The sequence below is a fragment of the Rhinichthys klamathensis genome, unplaced genomic scaffold, assembly GCF_029890125.1.
Source record: "Rhinichthys klamathensis goyatoka isolate OS25496 unplaced genomic scaffold, OSU_Roscu_1.1 h1tg000464l_1, whole genome shotgun sequence".
NCBI lineage: Eukaryota > Metazoa > Chordata > Actinopteri > Cypriniformes > Leuciscidae > Rhinichthys > Rhinichthys klamathensis.
In genome coordinates this window covers 308323-330551 of record NW_026606953.1, presented here as the reverse complement: position 1 = coordinate 330551, position 22229 = coordinate 308323, and the positions used below count along the sequence as shown (strand labels likewise).

Sequence of the window (22229 nt, the reverse complement as noted above, 5' to 3'; positions counted from 1 at the left end):
ACATATTTGTATTAAATAAATGTATTGGTATTATTGTATTGTGCCTTTAGCTTAGCAACAAGCTAATGCTATAGTCTATTGAAATCAGTTCAGTCTCCTGCTTGGAGAATTATTTGTGTAGCGCAAAAGTTGCTGCCATCTATAATGTTCAGATTCTCTAAGTTTATCACAGTGCATTCTGGGATTGCCTCCTCTTTGAAGGTGAGTAGGTGATGCTTAAAATTTGGCCAAAGCAAGGTAACGTACAATGTAGCATAGGCTAACTTACAGCTTTTGTGAAGAAGCGCACCTATGATGCCTTAAATCGCTGTCTAGAATCTGTCTGGTTTGAAACAGAACAGTTGTTGTTTCTTAACAAAGTGTAGTTGGTCCGAACATAATGATAGGAGGAGGGAAGTACATAAGGCAAACACTCTGCGGACTCTCCAGGGAAAGAAGTGGAGTGTGTGTATGTGAACGAATGACTTATGTTTGAGGCCGAAAGAATGTGTGTGAGAACAGAAAGAACAGAGTGCAGAGAGATGAGTGAATAAGTGAGATGTAACATACTGATGAAATTCCCTGAGAGGCCAGAATGGATAATACAATCTCAGGCAGTGATGCACAAACCAGATGGGTGGGGTGGGGGGGTGGGGGGGTCGTGGTGTTTAAATCCTCTCTCTCTCTCTCTCTCTCTCTCTCTCTCTCTCTCTCTCTCTCTCTCTCTCACACACACACACACACACACCTGTCTGAGTTAAGATATATGGCCTTCCTGAGGGATATTGGTTACGTGTGTTGTACAACAATAAAGGGAGTTTCTTTACATACTGTACTGCGACTTTTACAAAATGGGTTTAATGTTCAAGAACTGAGCTCAATAATTGGGCATTATATGATATGATAGATATGATATGATTGACATATTATATTATTGTCATATTGCAATTGCAAAGATTAAACAGGATTTAGACCCACATTTTGTAATTATTTGGAGCAATTAATACTGTATATGTGTTCAAAAACTAGTACAGTATAATAATATAGCTTTTTATTGTGGGATATACATTTCTTTATGGGTATATTAGTAAATTAACTCTGTGTGTAGTATTTTCCGTTTTTTTTTTGTTTGTTGTTAATTAAGTAATTTTAATAACCTTAAAGGGATAGTTCTGTCAAAAATGAAAGTTTTGTCATTGCTTAGTCACTTTCATGTTGTTCCAAACCTGTATGAGTTTCTTTCTTCTGTTGAACACAAAAGAAGATATTTTAAAGAATTTTGGTAACCAAACAGTTGATGGACCCCATTGACTTCCATAGTAGGGGGGAAAAATACAATACGCTGATTTCACGCAGCTGCCATTTTGAAATGGCTCCGGTGGGAAGAAAACCGGGAGTGTCGCCTTTAATCATAGGAGAGTCATGGCATATTGTTGTGTTTAATGTAGAAATTAGTTATTCTAAAAATGTACATACATTTCTTTCATATTTTAGACTATATACAATGAAATTCATTTATAAATAAAATATTTTTTTTATATATAATTCAGAACGTAAAAAAAGAAGCAGGAACGAACTATATACATATCCTATATTGGATATTAACATCCAATAGTGTAAATCGCGGCAGCAGCTTCAGGTTGGTAGTCCAAGGCACTGTTGTCTATCTGTACTTCCGGGGTTCTTCCCACCGGAGCCTCGCTTTCGGTTTCAAAATGGCGGCTGCGTGAAATCAGCATATAGAAGTCAATGGCTACCGTCAACTGTTTGGTTACCGATATTATTTAAAATATCTTCTTTTGTGTTGAACAGGTTCATTTTTGGGTGAAATATCCCTTTAAAGGGATACTCCACTTTTTTGGGAAATAGGCTCATTTTACAACTCCCCCAGAGTTAAACTGTTGAGTTTTACCGTTTTTGAATCCATTCAGCCGATCTCCGGTTCTGGCGGTACCACTTTTAGCATAGCTTAGCATACATCATTGAAGTGGACAAGACCATTAGCATTTCTAAAAAAAAAAATGACCAAAGAGTTTCGATATTTAAAACTTGACTCTTCTGTAGTTACATCGTGCCGTACCATGAGTGCAGCAGGCGTAATGATATGACGCAGCGCCTGAAAATAGTTCCGTTGTGTTGACAGAAGGTGGCCTATTTTCAGGCGCTGCGTCATATCATTACGCCTGCTGCTCTCATGGTACGGCAGTGAAGTTTCTTGATTATTACGCAGGAATGAGAGTAAAGTTCCTAGCCATATCAGCCTAGAAAATCGCAACTTTACATTTTCCGTCGGTCTTAGTGCACGATGTAACTACAGAAGAGTCAAGTTTCAAATAGGAAAAATATGGAAACTCTTTGATAATTTTTTTTTTTAGAAATGCTAATGGTCTTGTCCACTTCAATGATGTATGCTAGCTATGCTAAAAATGAACCGCCAGAACCGGAGATCGGCTGAATGGATTCAAAAACGGTAAAACTCAACAGTTTAACTCTGGGGGAGTTGTAAAATGAGCCTATTTCCAAAAAAAGTGAAGTATCCCTTTAAAGCCAGCATTAAATGTACTTTAATACACTTAAAGTCTGGTCGTACTGTGCATTATTCATTATTCCAGAAAAAATATTTATATTTGTAGTGTTTTATCAAAAAGTTCCTTTCTCTGCCTCTTCAATGACTTTCCTTCTTGTCTGATGTCACTTTTGAATCACCCTCCTCTGAACCCGTTATATAGTGAACAATTTTAACGATCCAACCAATTTCACATGGATAAAATCATGAATAATCTATTTCACAATGCAAAATGGGTTGAAATGCATTTTATGTTGATTTGACCCATTTCTGCTGCTGCATTCCACTCTAAAAAAATTATATTCAAAGTAACTTTATATTTATATTATTGTATTCCAAATTCATAAACATTGAAATCCAAGCCCGTACAGTAGGATGAGCTCTTCCAGAAAGGATTTAATAAGCTAACCTTTGACATAAGGACACACATTCCTGTGCGAGCTTAAGGATTCTCGCAGGTTTGATTTAGCTGTGTACTCTGACCTCTGACCCCTGAGTCTAACCCAAAGCCCTGATGGCACTCCTGCTATCTCTAATGACCTTTTGATAGTGGGAGAGGAGGAGAGACAGTGGAGCATCACGGCCCCCACTGGAAAAGTAAGGAGGTCTTATTTTGGGGTCTGTTTGTGTTTTACAGTTCCACAAAAGCAGGTGTGAATAAAATAAAATAAAAAAAAAGTCTAGATCATATTTCATTGAATAAAAAAAAAAAGAAAAAAAAAGATTAATTGGCATAAAATCATTGCTGTACTACAATTACTAACATAATGTATAAACATTTTACATTTTAAGTATACTTCATTGTTTTTTTAATTCACATAACTCTAATGAAAATAAGATTCATTAGCATTTTGGTAAAATGTGCGTAATTTTCTTGAAAAAAAAAGGCTACAATTTCTATTTTTAAGCTATTTTTTTCTTCTTTTGATATTGGGGTAAAATATGACCTCAAAAGGTTTATTTGTAAAAATTCAGGGGAGGGGACTTTGATGAGTTCTGTTGACATTGTTATGTTTTTCAGTACATTAATATTTACAAATTTCTGTGTTCTCACTCGAGTACGGCCGTACAAGAAACCAGTGATTAAAGGTATAAAGTTGGAGCCATAGATTACTTTTATGATGGATGGATGTGCTTTTTGGGGCTTCAAAATCTAGGGTACCATTCACTCCCATTATAAAACTTGGAAAAGCCAGAATATGTTTTATTATGTTTTTTTCGTATTTGTCATTCGGTGGCTCTGAATTGTCAAAACACCTCTCAAAAGGCTTTCTACGGATGCGAAAAACGCAGAAAATCAAACTCGATCCAAATTATTTCATGACGGACGAAAGTTTCACAGGCAGTGTGTAAATGTGATTGAAACAACGTGATGTCGTATTTACTTTTTAACGTGTGAAAATTTCGGACTCGGTGTGCAAGGACCTTAACTCTGATTGTGTTTGGCTGAAAGAAGAAAATCATATAGACCTAGGATGGCCGAGGGTGAGTAAATTATGGGATTGGGTTAACTTAATTTTCCAAAACATTTGTTTTTAGAGTGTAGGCTTTAAAAAGTCAAAATGATACCAAACATTTTAGTTTAAGATTAGTCCAGAACTCATATTTATGAATAAAGTAAAGGCTTTTCAGAAGCGCACATGGCCATCAGAATGGTTACTCATTCTGAACTGACATGTTGGTATGAGAAACCGAGACTGCAGACCAGAGGGGAATCTCTGTACCGGCTTCACTTCCCAGCATGGCTCCGGCCTCTCTAAGTCTCTCGCTGCTGTGCCTGACCCCCTCCAAACTCTTTTGAATGAAGACCCCTGCTCGCTGTGGACTGCCCGCTTTCTGGCCTTTCACATGAGACTGTGTCAAATTATTCCCCTCGAACTCCCCCTCCTCTGAGCAGTAGCTCGCTCTTTCTCACGTGCACGCACACACTCCCACCAGCGCAAAACACAAAGCCCGGAGACAAGGAGGGCAAAAGAGAGGTAATGAACTAGAGGAGGAAAGATCTCCGACCTGAACAGAGAGATGTAACATACATGAGCAGTGTGTGGAAAAGGTCTACACTTACTCTCCAGGAGTCTGGTTCATGCTAACAGCTTTTGATTTCATTCCAGGACCTGTCGAATCCATGCAGCCCAACACACAGGCCTTTAGAGTCAGCGCAGGGCTCACGGACAGCATGCTGCTCTTGGCTTGGGCTGAGCTTTCTTCCCTGACAAAATCCCATTCAAGAAGACGAAAAGCTCAGAGAGGTGAGAGGAACGGAACTGTTGTGGGCAAAGGCCGATAATATGGACTGGAAAAAATGTTGAAATCATGTCCAGAACCACAATGTGTGAGGATAATTAAAGGTACATTCTTATAAATAATGGATCCATTTGGGTGTTTTCGCAGCGATGCCATAGAAGAAGGACCGTTTTTGGTTCCCCAAAGTATCTTTCAGTGAACAGTTATTAAAAGAACTTTTTGATAATCTAAAGAATGTTTTTCCCACTATAAAGAACCCTTTGTCCAATGGAAAGGTTCCATGGATGTTAAAGGTTCCTCAATGAACCATAGATGCCAATAAAGAACCTTTATTTTTAAGATTGTAGATATATTAAACATTAAATGCAAGAAAATATGAGTTGTTGGTGGTGGTCATGCAGGTGTTGCCAAGCGGTCAGGTGTTCAACTTCTGAGTGGTTCGAAAGAGCACATCAAAATTCCATGCTAAGATAATAATTGCTATAATTATATTATATTCCTATATGGCTCAGTTTTCATTAATATTTCAGACTGATCTCATGAAATGGCGTATGTATGACACGCCAATTCGTATTTCCATTTTTGGCGTGCTATCAACACGCATAATCGCTTTTCAGCGTGTTTATCAACGCCTTTGACTTAACGTTATATTACTGTATTATGTACATATAAATATATGACCTACCCCAACCCCGTCCCTAAACCTACCCGTCACTGGGGTTAATACCATTTATGAGTCTTCTCCTACCATCCTAGGAAAAGAAATATCGCTCCACAGATGTAGAATATAGATTTTGCTTCGTTTCGCTCGGACATTTAACGGCGTACACATACACGCGGAATCACTCGGACGTTTAATGGCGTAGACATACACGCAAAAGATTTCGGCGTGGACATACACGCGGATAGCTCAAAATGCGTATAGATAACACGCCACTTGAATTGAAAGTGGCGTGTATGTTTACGCAAAGTCATGATGTCATGTTGCATATTTGCCCTTTTCATTGTTACCAGGCAAAAAGTCTTATCACAAGGAATTGGTGATACATTTTACTTTTTGATCCAACATCAAGTACTATCAAGAATTATATAATTGATATAAATACCAATACCTGTATAAAATTGTAGAACATTTTAGTGATTTGTGGGATTAAAATGGGTTATTATGGTCATCAATATTAAAAAACAAATACTGACATTACTCCTTTGTTTTCAAAGAGAAATAGAAAAAACAGCTCTTTTAAATTTTAATCATATTTGACAATATTACTGTTTTAGTTTATTTTTGATCAAATAAATGCAGCCTTGGTGAGTATAAGAGACGTTTTTCAAAAATTTACAAAATAAATCTGAATTATTCCAAACTTTTGACTGGTAGTGTATGTCTATAAGACTATATACACTACAAAAACCAAAAGAAAAAAAAAGAAGAAGAAAAAAGTCATATTTAGCTTGGTTATTATTTACTGGAGTATGAAAATGCTTATTTTATCACTTTGATAAGCACCAAACTGTTTCGTTTATATGAGCCACTGGAAAAATAGTTCCTTCTGAATGCAACTATAGGTCATTTTTTCCAGTTCAAAGTTTATAATATGCATTAACATTCAGGTTAAATAAAAAAGAAAACTCTAGTATTATTTAAAAAATACATATTTTTATGTGAGGATTGATCTGGTCATCCCTACTTCAGCACTCGCAATGTGGGACGAGTTACATGCCAAATGTTAATATACAATCACTATATAGGTATGGGCAATAATAATAGTGCTGCAACCACCACTAACAAGTTTATAAGATTTGATCATTATTTCACAATATGTATTGACAACAGCTGTAAATCTGTTTCAAATAAAAATCAAAATGGGGAAAAGTGGGGAGCTGGGGGCATGTTGGCATGTCCAGATCCTCTCAAGCAGAATAAAAAGCAACAGTTGTCAGATAAGAGGGCCTTCACACTCCAACAGCTCTCTCTCTCTCTCTCTCTGGTGTCAGGAATCTATAGGCTGTTCAGCTTGGCCAAGACCACAAACATTATGTTTCTCTGCAGACCTGGAAGGAACTGAATCACTCCTTCCACTGGAATGGGCTGTCAGAAGGCAGGCAGCACCTGCTGTCCTCCGGTCCGGGTGGGCCGTCCCATCACTGGCCAAGTCCAATTATTACATGTGCAAAGATGATTAAGTTATTTACACATGCCCATACACAGAACAAATGACTGTATCACACACAAGCTCAGACACACAGCACATTCTGGCTGTACACACACACACACACACACACACACACACACACACACACACACACACACACACACAAACACACACCAGCCAGTTATTCCTCCCACACCTGAACTTCTCCCCACACACACACACACCCTCATCTCACAAAATAGTCCCAGCCAAACAACATAAGCTACGTCCAACCAATGATCCTGAGCCCAAAAAATGATCCACAGAATGTAGCTTAAACAAGGCAACACACTCGTTTTAAACAGGCGCTATAAAAGCTAATGCTATAGTGGCATGCTGTTCTTAATCCATGTTATGGTCTTTTTAAACTCTGTCCTTTTTTTGTAACTGTCCTTGTTGGTGAATGACTGAGGAATGTGCTCTGTACAAATATATCACATTCTTCCTGAAAACTCCTGCATTGCTGAGGATTATGGAGGCATGTAAACAGGGACACCACCTGCCAATCGCAACCACATCTGCCTCAGCAGCGCTCAGTAAAAGTTCACCTTATACACAGGCTTAGAGCAATGGAACAAATATGAAAGAAATTAAATGAACTGTAGATGTAAACTGATAGATCAGTGAAATTTTAAAACAATTAGTTGCAAGACAAAAATAAAAAAAAGCTATTTTTAAGGACTATCCTGTTCTTCAAGACTGTTTAAACATTTTAACATTTTAAGGCTTTGTCAAGCCAAACACTTTTCATGTTAAAAATTACACGAGAGAGAGAGAGAGAGAGAGAGAGAGAGAGAGAGAGAGAGAGAGAGAGAGAGAGAGAGAGAGAGAGAGAGAAATACATTTAATAAATGCATATAAATGCTGTTCATTGAACTCTCTATTCATCAAAGAATACTGAAAAAAGTTCTATTTCACTATATTTCCACAAAAATGTTAAGCAGTGATTTCAACACTGATAATAAGAAATGTTTCTTGAGTAAATCAGCATATTAGAATCATTTCTGAAGGATCATTATGATATAATAATGATAATGATGCTAAAAATTCAGCTTTGACATCACAGGAATAAATTACATTTTAAAATATATTCATATCGAAAACATTTATTATGTTTTGTAATAATATTTTGCATTATTACTATTTTTACAGTATTTGTATGTACTTTACAAACGTGTAATTGTTTTGTAATAAACCTTATTGTAAAGTGTTACATTTTTTAAATTAAATATCCTAGTATTGTTTTATTATTTTAGTTAAAACCAAGCATATAAATATCACTAAGTTACATTTAAATACATATTGAAGTGAAAATAATTCCAGTCTGACAAATGCAAGCTGAGGATGATTGGGTTAATGTTGGGCATGGTGCGTAATATTCATTAAAGCGCGCGCGCACACACACACACACACACACACACACACACACACAGAGGCAGTAGAGTAGGGCAACCCCCTGCATACTGAAGCTCTGCCCTGCTGCTGTAGGGCTGGAACATTCCTGCTCTGACGACGAGAGCTCTGCAGAGCAATATGATCCCCTCTCTCACTCTCCGTGTGTGTAGAAAAAGACAGTAGTAGTAGAGAGAGAGAGAGAGAGAGAGAGAGTAAATGTGTGCAGGGGAAAGAGAAGACAAAGTGAAACAGTTAGACGAGTAGGGTTCACTTACTACGAACTTCACCGGGACCTGAAGGTTTGAGTACGTACTTTGACTCGGCTGCGGTCACGCGTCTGTGCGTTCTGGACAGAAAGCAACGCAACGGCATATCGTTACTCCTTTTCCCGTTGTTTTGCACTTTGCGCCCGCGTCTAATGGAGGGCCCCGTACGGATCTGCTATCAAGATAATGTGTTTCATTGCTAGTGTGTCCGGCTGCCCGCAGCTTTTGCCCTCCTGTAAAAGGTAAGAAAATTTGGAGAGGCTTCACACACCGCCACAGTGAAGAGCTTCTTCCGCTGAAGTGTGTAACAGTGCGAAGAGTTCATGTGTATTCACTAATTTATCCTGCACGAGACGCACTGCAAACACATAGATGAGGAGAAAGAAAGTGTTATAAATGATATTTGTTCTGGAATGCATGAAGATCCTTTTCCCCTCAGAACGTGTAGATGTGAAAACAAAGTTTTACACCAAACTCGACGTCACTGTAAACTGTGTAAATGTCAAAGTGTAATGTATTGGCATAAAGTTCCAAGTAAAAAAAAGTTTTGTTTTGGCATACATAAACACCCTCTTTCCATACTGTAAAGAGTGTACAAACAAAGTTTAACGTGTAGAAATCAAGTTTCAAGAGTTAATACAAACTATTTGAGTGTTGCAGGATGTACAGAAGTGTAGAGAAACAAAGTATTTGAATGTACTGTGTAAATTGTAATGGATGTAGAAACAGACATGTAAAAAGGCTGCATTAAACAACAATTTTTTTTTTTAAGTTTATAAACAAAGTTTCAAGAATTTTAAGTTTTTAGTGTTAATACAAGTTTACAGAGTGTACGTTTATAAGATTTTATGTTGGAGTATGAACACCTTTCTACCGAGTGTAAAGTGTGTTGAAAGTTTCTAGACTGTTCAAACTGTTCCTGTATAAAAGTGGCAAGTGTAAAAAACATTCTATCCCATGAATGAAACCACTTCAGTTTTCCTGAGTTGACTTACGTTTTTTTTTCCTGACAGTGACTTTAATCATAACTATAACCGTATGAACACAACATGATGTTCTTGTTGGCCTTGAGAGCACTCAGATTTATCTATGTAAATATGAAAACATAAAACTATTGGAAATGTTTTCCTCTGTGACAAGTGTTTTGTTTGTATTTGTAGTGTGGCCATAAGCACGTGTGTGTCTTCTAGGGAAGGTTTGGCTGTTGAATGCGTAAAACCTTAAACTAGTGTGGATAATCACTTAACATAACTGCTTTTTGCTGGCATTCCTCTGAAGTGTCTAAGTTGTCATCCATCTTATGTAATGAATGTATTTCTAATTGTACGTCTTTATTAACATGGAAAGAAGGTAATTTCTTCACCTCTATTGCAGTTTGATTTGAGCTATTTCTTGATGAAAACAAACCCCACAATATGTATCAGTCAGACCCCAAACACTCGGCTCTTTGAAACGAGATACCTGTGAGACAGAACCCATGTTTTTTTTTGTTTTGTTTTTTGTTTCTGGAAAATAAATAGCAATAGAACGAAATACAATAAAATAGAAAAATGGAACAGAGAATGTACAGAATTGGTTATTTTAGAGATGCATTTAAATAACACAAGTGTCATAATGACCTACTAGTTGAATTTCAGTCCTTGCAGATAAAATGTTTTTTAAACTATAACGCATTGATTGAAATATGCGTAAGATGAAAACATTTAAGTTTTTTTAAAGAGACAAACTGATGGAATTTACTCATATTTTAAGGCGTGCCGATAAGTTGGTTTAAAGTGATTTAAGGAAATATGTCGATATTTATAAAAACCTCTTTTAGAGTTTAAACTAACCCAAATTCATATTGAATGTCTCATAAATGTCACAGTGTAATAGATCGTCTTATATTTGATGGGTTGTCATATCTTTGGTATAGTCATAGGCTTTTGTAGATTATTTAAAAAAGAAAAAAAAGATTGTTTATTTGCATACTTATGTTTATGATTCCGGGAGCAGATAGAGGTTTGTATCTCTGTATTGTTCCTCCTGTGGGCGTAATGACTCTTTTGATCTTCTGCTTCTAAAGAGGCGTAAATGGATGCCTACATGTGGCATGTGAGTGGCTTTTGTGTGATCAAGAGAGGTTAGGACAACATGACTGCTGGGTAACAAAGCCCTCATGCTTTCGGCTCGGGAGAGAAAGAGACTGAGAGATCGTCTCAAGATACCAACACAATAAAAGATTTCAAAAGTGCTTTCCAGGAAAAGGCAAGTGTAATGAATGATCGTAAGAATGTGATTTTTTTTTTCATTCATTTTTTTCCCCGCTACATTCACAGCCTTTTACCAATCCATGTATTTAGCTAAAAAGTGCTGTGCAGTTATGTTGCGGTATTTTATGGGACGTGTGAAAGGCGTAGAGAATCAAGGGATGAGAGACGGACAGCGGAGTGAACTTTTATCATGTCTTTATTTTTGTCCAGGCAGGAATGTTGAGCTTGGTCTCTTTCACCTGTTGGCTCTCTTTTTTTTTTTCTCGACGATTTTCTCAGAGTAAACTATGTCGAGAAAGACAACTATGCTGATGGGTTAAACATATGCTTATCATCTCATCATAAACATAATCACTACACAATAAAATCTCACTTTGCACAGTTGGAACTGTCTAAATTGTTTCCTGTCGCTCTAGTTAGAGATAAAACAATGTTTAGAGTTCATAACCACAAATATATACAGCTTGAGTTGTTGTGTTTTATATGTATTTCTGTGGTAGAAAGTTTAGTTTAGTTGTTTCGGTCATTGGTTTGATCTCAATTCTTATAGCCTAACTGTACAGTTCAGGATGTCACTTTCCCTTCATATTGGGAACTAGCCTAGTTTTTGCTTCTTCTGTTATCAAAGCGAGTAGAAACGTACGGTAATTACTTTTTCAGTAGCTTGATAATGGCTCAGCTGTCTTCAAAACAGTAACTTTTACAGTACTTTCTTTTTTAACGAGTAGCCTTTTATTTTCATAATGCTATACATCACTGTTTTTATGTGTTTGAATTGCACACATAGCTTTAGAGTCGAGTGAGCTGAAATAATTAAACATCATAAAGAATTAGAAATTGATTGATTCAAAGGTACATTCATACCTTTTTTTTTCTTTTAATTTTTTTTCTTTTCTTTATCTGTTTAGTTTAGGCTGTCACTCTGTTTGAGAAACCCTTATTGTTTTGTTGCCAGAAAAATACAGTTCTGATAAAATATTGTATTATTTATATAGTTATAAAAGATAATGCTTATGTATCTACATGTATTACCTTTGAAGAACCTAAAAAGAGAAGGATGAAAAGGAAGTTTTCCGGTGCTATTCCTCTTTCACATTTGATCATTTACTGATAGTGTTTATTAAGCTCCCACATCTCAGATGAGATCTCCTGTTTCTGCCTGGCACTAGAATGATGCCCGTATTTCTTCACTGTTTCAAACTGACATTTCTTACATGGGGGCTGCACTTAGAATCTGGAAGAGTTGATGTTCCAGAAAGCAGATTATATTCCTGAATATTTTTCATTGACTCTTTGGGCCAGGCGGGCACCTTCAGAGAACCCATGCTCAGAGACTCTCAATCTGAGTTTTGCCCTGGAGGGGGGAACGAAAAAGCATTTCCTGTAACTCATCCACTCATTATTTAGTCGGAGGATTACTAGTTTCGAAGGTCACTCTTTTTGCACAACTTAGCATTTATCTTGCTAGATAATTGGAAGTACTCGTCTTCAGTTGCTTTTGCTTTCCCATTTTGTTCCTTTTCATGTTTGTAGTCAAAGTCCTCTTAGCTTCCTAATTAAAGTCCCCCTGTGGTGAAAATCAAGCTTTTAATGTTGTTTATGTCTATGTGGTGTTTTTAATTGTCTTTAAGACAAACTATGTGCAAATTCATAAGTCTGCAGTGAACCAAATACAGTCTCAAAAACGCAGTTTGAAATCGCTGGTGTTTCTGACGTCACAAACTACCTTGTAACCAATCAGGTCAGCGTGTGATCATCAACGAGTGGATCTCTGAGCTGGTGTGAGTGAGTGGAGGCGGGGCTAATTTGCATATTCATAGAACCACGTATACTAAATGAGGCAAGGGTGTAGAGTTACATTCAAGCTATTTTAAGGCATGAATCATTTTTTTTTTCAAAGAAAAAACGTTTAAATATGTCATTTTGGTGATCAAAGATGAGTTTTAAGGGATAACATTTTTGACTGCAGGGGGACTTTAAATGGCTTGATGACATTTTGTGATTGTAAAGTCATGACCCATCAGTGTTCCTTCACTAATTACGAGCATTTATAAATCATTAGAAGGGCATCGGTTATCCAGCGCAGACTGGAGCTAAACGCTGCAGTTCTATTTAGAGCGCTAGAATAATGTTTGGCCGTTTAGAGAGTTCTGGGTAATGATAAACACATGGGGCTGTTGAAAAGGTATGCTAAGTGGCCAATTTGAATGTAAGCATGTGTAATGATTAGGACCTAGTGATGGCCTTTCCAGTCATTCTGGTGGTCTGTCGTATTTTGTCGCAGTTTATGGGTTGAAAACTCTGCTTTAGATCAATACATGGGCAAGCACAAAGCTTGTCTCAGTAGTAAGGACTGTGGTTGTTGTGAAAGATCAGACCGGGGAGGAAGAGGCTGGTTAGTTTTCATAAAAGTGGATTTGGCTTGAAGGTTTATTTAGCTTTGGGCCATGAACTTTGCTCTCAGCGTCATTCCGAGATTAGCTATTGGATGGTGAAATGAAATTATTTTTTGTTTTATATAAGTGATCTAATTTGTTAACATTTGTAACCAAAATACACTTGCTTAATTTTATGAAGGTCAATGTGAGTAATGTATATGATGGATTTTCAATATATTGCCCTGCCCTCATTCCACGCAGACAGGACAGATGTGGTCATGCGGTGTGGCAAGCATACCGTCACACTGCATACTTAATCAGCCTCATTCTGATTAGAGGAACCACCAAACAAATTTGAGGTTATTTTTAATTGCGACCGTGACGTCTGACTTCAAATAGGATAAAGGATATTTCATAGAGTTGGAAGATTTCATGATGGTACATTTCACCTACCATAACTGTAGTGATACTGAGTTGGTCCACCACCCGGAATAATTGCCTTTAATCCCTGAAGTCCAGGTCTCATTAGTTCGGGTTAGCTGACAGCCGCCATCCTTTTTAAAGAGCCATAGGAACTGGAGAAGGATTACGGCTGGCTGCTAAAGCTTTGCTGATGTGATTTAAGGCCCTGGTAGCGGTGATGGATACCGTCCAGCAGCTATGTACATCGGGTGAATGGTATATCTCACAGGTTTTGCCTCTCGCTCAACAGATTGTAACAGATTAGAGCAAATTTTGCTCTAAAAAGATGATCCTAACACAATGGAATTCACTAGACGGAGACACCAAGGTCGTCTCCCACTGGTCTGAGGCAACAATAAGAATTTGTTTCTCATGATTCATTGCCCATCATAGTTTTAATGTCCTTGGAGTTAAACAGAAAATGTAGACCCGTCCTTAAAATCTACTCCTTAGATTTTACGCATAATTAATTGGCATACTAAACAGAAAAGCTGTACCTTCTGCTCACCTATGAGTTAGATTTCTCTTCAGCTTTGTCATTATACCTTTGCGTCACTGCAAATACAAAACTAACATAATTACAACTTTAATCGAGAGCAAAGAAAAAGTCAATGGCGGGCACAGTCTATTAAAATAGTTTAACTTTCAGAGCATCAAAGGTGTACTTTGACTCCTGTATGTAAGTTAACAACACAACTATACAGGAAGTTTACTCCTGTGATAGGTGTTGTCATTTAAACAAATTATGTTTCATTGTGTGTGTGGTAGGTCTACGACTAAACATGTTTTTCATTAAAGAATGACTATATTTTCACTGTAATCTAATCTTATTTTATCAGATTGTTCAGTTTCTGTGACATCTTGCATTGCTTTAACAACTTTCTTTAGTGAAATTTCCAAGCGTTGTTGGTATACCTTTACAGAAGGACACAGTTCTGTTTTGTTTAAGAAACCTCTTGTGTCTTTTCAGATTAGTTTGACAGGTATTTCTAAATAGAAAAAAGTTATAAATTCAAAATAAGCATGTTTGATATTTATTAAATTTGTTTTATTTATTTTGGATAATTATTGAGAAGAATGCACTTCTCATTATTTATCTATGCACCAATCGTCTTTCCCAATATTTGGGACAATTAGAGAATACTCACACGTGGCAATGTTTGAGATGAATTTCTAAACTGTTCACAGGAGAGCCCTGACCTTGTGCAGAATGTAGGAGGGGTTTTCTGCATCCTCAGCACCTTCCTGTTTTTAAGATTATTTTCTCTGAGACTTCCTGAACCGACCCTTCTTCACCAGCTCCTGTTCTCAGTCCAGCCCCTCGAGCAGTCAGAACCCTTTCTTGATTTTAGTTCAACTTGTTTAGTACCAGCCCAGCTACACCACAGCTTTCTATTTCAAACACTACAGCACATAAGCGACATCTGACATGGGTTTTCTCTACAGCTCAAGCAAGGCAACAGATCAGCAGGACTATATTAAGGCAAAAGCGGCCGTGGCTGGCTCCCCCCTTGCTCCTGACAAACAGACTGTTTGTTTGGAAGGTCTGCATAACTGGCAGATCAGAGCCTAAGGCACTGTGGGTACTACTACTACTGTAGTTGCCTGTGGTTGCAAGTGCCATTTTGAGCTTCGCAATGCGGGAAGAGGCAGCCCCTCTGGGGAACAGAGTTAAACGGTCATTTATAGTCTTTTTTACAACTGCTTCAGGAAACAGGAATTAATTACAGGGGTTAGCCCAAAGAAGGCCCTGCATTGTTACGCCTCTGACCCATCTATTTAGGACAGCCCAGATTAGATTAAGATACAGGATGGGAGATGCATAATATTTATGATTCTGAGACAGACAAGCTTCCTGGTCTGTGTTCGTAAAACCTCATCCATTTGTACTCTGAATGAGGCTTTTTATAAGCTTTCCCCATCTGCTGAAACCAATGTGCCATCGCTGTCCTCCCAGTAGTCAGAAGGTGTATTGCAAATGTACCGAATGCAAGCTGTATTATTATTATTTTGACATTTTATGATGGTTATGTGGGTATTGGCACCAACTGATTCCACTGTCCAGAATCTGCTCACACCTCCAGGTTAAGAGAACGGCTGAAGCCCAACATGACTGAGAGTTTAACAATCTGACATGAAGCCAGTGATAGCAATCCAGACAAGCACGTTTGTTGAACTCGCACCACACAATTTGTTTTGTTATTTTGGAAGCGCTAGAAAACATGACCCCTTGGCTTGCAGAGGACTACAAGACAAGCCAGATAAACATTTAGACAACCTAAATAGATTCAGTCAGAAGCGGTGTTTGGAGTAGATATTTATTTCAGAGCTCTCAAGCTTGTACATACAAGGCAGAGAGTTGGCCTTATGATTTTGGGGGGGTTTCAACACACTCAGAAAGAATAATTCAGTCTTCACAGCCTCTTAGATCTTATTTGTTTTTGGTCCAGGAGGATCATTTTTCAATTTGGAAAAATCAATGGTCGAAAAGGCACAGTTCTATACTCTTTGAACTGCCTCTTAGCCTAATCAAATATTCGTGATGAATCTTGGTACAATTACCTATATATTAAAGCTAATAGATAATGTATTGTTCCCTTCAGCTGATACACTTCAGATGCGCTCTGTTCACCATGATGGTTTTGCAGACTTTTGCTTTTCTAATCGGGCTCTCAAAAGATTATATAAAAATTGGGATTTAGATTTATTGGCCAATATATCGGTTATCAGCTTTCAAAAATAAAGAATTATCGGTGGTTGTTATCGGCCAAAATGTTCATGTTGGTGCTTTCCTAGTGAGTTTACAGTACATGTCTACTTATGAATTTATCTCTTACAGTCTTGGGTCTTGGGCCAGCATGAATGTTAGGGTGATGTTCCTGATCTTCATTATTTTCCAGTGATGATTTCAAGTCCTGCTGTCATCTTGTTTTTGTTTTGTGCATGCTCTGAATTGCAGCTTCTAATATATGTCCCTTCCCTGTGAGTCCTTTTGGTACAAGGCCAAAGACCTATCGTTGGGATACTGAGCAGGACCTGTTATGGATGGAGAGGTGATGGAATCCAGGAGGGCGAGGGAGGACTGAATCTAAGCAGAAGCAGAGAGAGAGAGAGAGCTAGGAGATCAAAGATATGCAGACATTAGATGGAAAACCACTAGCTGCCTCCAACTTTTCTGCAGCCTTTTTCCCTTTTGAAAATTAAAGTCTGTCTTTAAATTTGCAAGACATTTAAATTTGCAAAAGAGTATGTACAGAGAATGCAGTACATTCCAAATTCAAACCTGCATTTCCCACATGCGCAACCATAGCTCATCATGTCTAGAACATGTGCAGATAACTAGGCCACAGGTCTGACATGTTACTCTTTTCTCAATTCAAAGCTTTTGGAATTTGAGGGCTTGGCATCTACTGGAGAAGTCATCTAATGCTCTGCTGACTCTAACCTCCACACATACACACTTGCTCTCATCCTCCACTGCTTGCCTGATGAATCAGACACTCTTGGCACATCAACTTTGTCTCTCAGCATACCCGCTGGGCAGACAGAACCGCTGTCTCTCCTGTCTCTAACATTCCACCTCTCTATTAGAATTACCCTTCCTGTGTGCAAACGTCCCCTCGAGGGTTCTGAGTAGCTGTGAACTCAGCTGGAAGGATATTCTTTAGCTCCCACAATTCTGTGGGTGTTGTTAGCTATGCGTGTTGCTTTGCCACAGTTTTGGCTGTGGCCTTGTGTGGTGGGATACCCTGAGATCCATTTCCAGTGTCCGAGACGACCCTATTGAGTTTCAGTCCTCTGCCTAATCCCTGTTGTTGAAAACCTTGGGAAACAGCCCCCCTTACCTCTGCACCCCTCCTCTCTCACCACCTCCCTTTCCACACTACCTCCTCCTTCTATTCCCAGGCAAACAAGACGCCACAGAACAAACTCCAATTAAGAGGGTTCTTCTGTACTGTACTGAGGCTAAGGGTCTCCCTCCCACTCTGTCTCACCGGGTGATCTCTGTGCAGAGTGTTTGTGACCAAGGCCAAGCAGCCCGAGGCAGGAATTAGCACTGTCTCCCTGGTCTGAGGCCTGGCACTCATGGGAAGAAGGCGGAGGTAGACAGGGTTGTTGCTTCTGAAAACCCCCCGGGAGGAGAGAGGAGGGAAAGAGATGTGTGTTCTTGGTAAACAGTGCTTTGTTAGAGGTGACTGTCTGATCCCTGGGGCCTCTGTTCTCATTCCTCTCTTCTATCCTCCCATCTTTCCTTTCTCTGTTAACCACACCGCGGTCTCCCAGGCTGTGCCCTGTCACCCTACGAGTATCTCACCCCAAGGTCGCACGCACTTTGTAGACTCTGATGTGATTTCCTGTCAACAGAGAAAATCTGCGTTTTATGGCTGGGGCCTGCGAAGTAGCATCAGACTCCTGACGTAATGGCTCTACACACATACATGCTGACCCACTCTTTTACAACGCTAAAAACAGCAGTTAACAGTTAACCTCTGTTTGCTTTTTCTTTGGCACTGCAGCCTTTTACTGATAGGCACTGCCTAACTAGTCTGATTCCCATCTCTGTTCACTGTAAAAGAAAGAGCAATTGCTCCAATTTTAATGCTTACCTTACAGATGTCTCTGATTCTCTCTCCAGTTCCTCTTCCTCTCTCTCTTTTTTTTAATAATGTCTGCTCCCTTTAATCACTGCTCAGTTCAGAGGCCCAGTATTTCCATTCATTAGTCCCATCTGCATGGCCTGGAGCTGCCCTCATTCCTGCCACTTGGACCAATAGTAGCCTGTTTTTAGCCCCACTCGGGCCATCCATACTGTGCCTTGTTTCCCACCCCCACTTTCAGTCTCTCAGTCCTTCTCCATCTCCTGACCTATCTTGCTCGCCAGGTCTCTCTGATTGCACCAAGTCAAGACATTGTACTGTCACTTGACTGGGAGGATTACAAGCAAGGTTCACATAGTATGAGTTTGTCTGTCAGGCAGTATCTGGGGGAATGAGCTGAGGTTTGGCAAGTATTCACCTCCTGATAAATCCCCTCTTTTCCCCACTGGCCTTCCCTTCCTCACAGTCTCCCTGTTCTTCCTGTCTCACTTTTTTGTCTTTCTCTCACTGTTGAGGGGCTTACTTCATTCATTCTCACCTCTCTTTTTGTTTCATATTTTTCTTATTTTATTTTTGTAACCTCTGTGCTGCTTAATTTGCTCTCCTTCACCCCTCTCTCTCTCTCTGTGTGGAATGTTTGGAGAGCGACTCCTCTGTCAGTGTTTGTGGGGGGCAAGTGTGGACAGGTTTAGGATATGGCAGAGTATCAACCTCACCACATAGGGTCAGATCAGACTATCAGAAAAGATATTCACTCACTCTTGTGTTCTTCTCCTGCTTTCATGGTGTCTTCTGTTCTTTGTTCTTTCGGTCTCTTTCTCATTATGGTGCCCCACATGTTTTTGCTGTTTTGTGTGTTCTATTTTTGGTTATTTCCTGTAGTCCCTAATGACAATAGCCATACCACTTGTTTTTTTTGTTTCTTAAGACAAGCATTTGTGTTCATTTAGTTAATATTCCACTGCTAGCTTTCTTTGTTTCCTTGCTGTGATGTTCAGGCCTCCAGTTTTGTACCAGTCGTGACCTGTTCTTTAGAGCCTTGTGGGGTCTTTTGTCCATGTTTATTCAATATGACAGGAATCTGGGCAGAGGACTCATCGAGCACTGCCTGCAGAGAAAGACTCATTTATTCCCGTTAACACCTTTTTTTATAGGACTGCAGGTGCCACTTCCCGCCCTCTTTACATGCACACACTTAGGATTTTGTCAGAATGTTTATATTCCTTGCTCTCATCCTGTGTCATTTTTTGCTTACACTGCATCCATCTTGCTGCAAGAGTACCCAGCATTCTAGCAGAATGTTATTCCAGAGGCTTTGTGTCACATACAGAAATGAGGGTATCAGAGCCACCTTTTATTTTCAGGTATGCTATACTACACATGAATTAATGTCTGGAATAGTCTTGGTAAAACTGTAGAAAATATAATTTATTTTACGACAGATGCTTTTAGACATCCCAAGGAGATGAGTCTGTACTTTGGCTCGTCTCAGGTATGACCCTGGACTTACTCCCTCATTCCAGAGAGAAAACAGAAAGGAAAAACAGTTTTTGCTCTGACAACTGATAAGGATAGATTTACGATAATCAACTGCCTGTGGGTTTGTTAAACTGCTTTTGGATCAAGCTCTCTGGAAGCCTCTCAGAAAAGTACTCAGTGTGTGTGAATCCTCTCTTCTGGCTTGAGAAAGTCCTGACTCAAGTTCGTAAATGCAAAAACAGAATTCAGAGAGGCATGTATGAGAGGTCTTCCACAACTTTTGGAGACTCTAGGGAAGCCAACTGACCAGAGATCTGTCCCTGTAAATCAAATACCCCTACTGACCAGCATATGTTGCGTTTTGGGATGGGATGGGATGGGGTGCTGGAGGGCTATTGTCCCCACTAGGCTTGATATCTAGCTTGAGAAGATACTTTTTTGGTCAACCAGCTTCACAACCTAGAGAAACCGGCATGCTCTTGCCCACTAGCTTGACCAATAGCCAACCAGCCTCAACCAACATGGAATTTCATGCTAGTCTTAGCTCGTCTCTTTACAGCACAAAAACTCAGGACATCAGCTGTGCATGATTTACTAACAGTAACACTACCCAAATCCTTAATCTTCAGTAAATTGTTTTATAGAGCTAATCAAGAAGCTAACAAGAAGATTCCTTGTCTGTTAGTGTTTCAGTAGAGGGCTGCTGGTGTAATGAGATGGTTTCTAGTTGGTCAAAGCTGGTAATTTATGGTAATTAGCTGTTCCATACTTTTAGGCAGGTTCTTCCAGCAAGGAATGGATGGCCAAGAGTAAAGCTTTCTCAGAAATAGGTTAAAGAACTGCATTAGCAAGCATTCTTGCTCAAGTCATCTGTAAAGTGATATTACATAAATAGCACTGTCAGGTTAATGTTTGTAATTCTCTGTTAGCCCATTGCTTCCTTCTGCAATGTTTTCCCTTTGCCCTTAATCTTCTCTCTTTTGATGTGGCCTGTATGATGGATATCTTCAGCAGGTATAGGGGACTTCCCTTCCCTTCTGCCATCAGACATGTCTCGGCACTCCGTTACCCTCTCTGTCTCTCTCTCGCTATACTTATATCTCTGTTATTGAAGGCTCTAGACTGATCTAATTCCCTGCTGTCTCTCTTGCCTGCATTTAGTTGTAGCTGCCTGTCTCTCGCTCTCTGATAAAGGACAGCAGATATCCTACAAAGTGTCTCTCTGCCCTGAGCCTAGCACATACAGGCGGATGTCAAAAGAAAGGCACAAAGATAAAACATAGGAATGATGCTTGTGTTTCCTCTTCATGCCAGATCTGTTGCAGAGATAGCAAGAGGCACAGCGGCACTCAGATATCTCGATCCAGGGTTATACCCACCCCTCCAAGGGTACATACCATCACCTTCTAAGCATACACTCGTACACATGGGGCGATGTTGCCCATCTTTGTCTGTGTGTTTCATTCAAGGCTGTCGTTATTGTTGTAATTATATATTATTATTCTGGGAGTGAGAAGATTGTTTCCACTGATGGCATAGGGGCACTGCAGAGGGCTTGTTGGGACTCATGGACAAAGACACGCTACACTTAGAATCATTGGGCTGAAGAGCCATGTACACACACGTTTATAGCCACTTCATGCACATTTACTCTTGAGATCTGCTTAATTTAGACTAACTTTTGTAAAGTTTCTATACAATTTTTGTGTAGATTACAGAAGTGTGTAGATTTATTAATGGCCTGTCTGTCTTGCTCCCCTCTTGCCTGTCGTGGTGTATTTTATGTTTGTCAAGTGCAGACACTCTCCCCTTTTCTCACCCTGCTTTTTGGGGTGACCCCAAGGGGTGGGGCTATGATTGGCAGACACCCACTGACTTTCTGCTCTCCGGTGACCCTTGACCTCTGGTTTAGAGGGGGCGTGAGCAGGAGGCTGGGAGAGTTTATTATTTCCTGTGTTTCCTACTTCGTCTTCCTCTGAGTGGTCCCGTGGGGGGCGGGGGGAGATGATATGTTTGTATATGTTTGATGCTTGGAAGGAGTGTTTTTAGGTCACATTCTAGCTAAAATGCATGTTGGGAAGGTAGATTCATTCATAATGCAACGATTAACTAGATTTTTACATCCAACACTCATCCAAAGCCTGCGTCACAATGTTAAGGTGTTGTGGGTAGTTGACAAGGCATTGCAGTGTGGTCGCTAATGTTCTTGTGTTTTTTAGCACAATGCTATTAGGTGTTTGGGGTGCTATGAATGATTGCTAAGGAATTGTTATGTGGATTGTAGGGTGTTATGAGTGGTTGCCAGGTGGTTGACAAGAGTCCACTCCCTAGTTTGGTCTCAAGATATACGTAACTCATGCTTCAGTGTAAGTTTATGGGATTTTTTAAATTTTATTTAGCTCTTTTTATTGTTTAATA

The 22229-nt window shown here is 39.3% G+C and overlaps 1 protein-coding gene across 2 annotated transcripts in view; it reads left to right on the top strand.

Annotated features, from left to right (window-relative positions):
* Positions 1-8574: 8574 nt before the first annotated feature.
* Positions 8575-22229, top strand: part of cdon (cell adhesion associated, oncogene regulated) — a 39762-nt gene continuing 26107 nt past the window's right edge. For both annotated transcript variants that reach the window (XM_056236779.1, XM_056236778.1), the window contains exon 1: positions 8575-8884. The gene's annotated coding sequence lies outside the window, so the exon portion shown is untranslated. The remainder of the gene's footprint in view (positions 8885-22229) is intronic.